Here is an 822-nt window from a genome sequence, read left to right as displayed (position 1 = left end):
AAAGATGGGTATTTGGGTAGAGTTGAGGTACCAACCATCACCAATAAGCCATGGACCAATGGAAACCCCATTTTGGGTCCTCTACATAGGGGTCTTAGCCAAACCATAACCCTAGGGCTGGTAGGTTCAGGTGACCATCTACATGAGTATCCCAAAAGATCAAGGGATCTTGGCTAAAAATTTGAGTTTAGGGTAGTGAGTGATTGTGAGTGTAGATAAATTTAGTGAGTGCCTTAGCTACAGACCAACACCCAAGGTCAACCATAAGGTCCAGCAATCCTAAGGGTGACTCATCTTGAGTTTCCCCCACAGTGACCCCACCTACTAAGTATTTAGAGGTTGAGAGCAACAAGTGGTACTTCAAGCTCAGTAGAGAAGAGTTTGGAATTTATAATGGTGAGGTTTTCATGTCTAGTTTTCTAAGAATAGTCAATAAGGAAAATCCTAGGAAAATCCTAGGGCTAGACCTCAGGCTACTACAGAGGAAAAACTAAACCTCAACCAAAAATGAGGTCAACATGGCTCTAAAGGTAACAATTTTTATTCTTCATATTATAATATCCTTTTGTTAGATCTAGGTGTCATAAGAAATCTAAAAAATTTTGAAAAATTTGAATAAATCCTAAAATTCTGAAAATCACTAAAATTCGAAAAATTTGAATAAATCCTAAAATTCTGAAAATCAAAATGTAAAACATTTTAAACTTCAAATCACTACCAAAGGATTTTCTTAAAAAGGATTTTCTTAAAAATTTCTCAAAATATTTTTCATATTTTCATATCTATGCAATGTGAGATAAATCCTTAGTGAAAATACAAAAT

The sequence above is a fragment of the Phalaenopsis equestris genome, unplaced genomic scaffold, assembly GCF_001263595.1.
Source record: "Phalaenopsis equestris unplaced genomic scaffold, ASM126359v1 Scaffold219868, whole genome shotgun sequence".
Classification (NCBI taxonomy): Eukaryota; Viridiplantae; Streptophyta; class Magnoliopsida; order Asparagales; family Orchidaceae; genus Phalaenopsis; species Phalaenopsis equestris.
Note: the sequence above shows the minus strand (reverse complement) of the source record.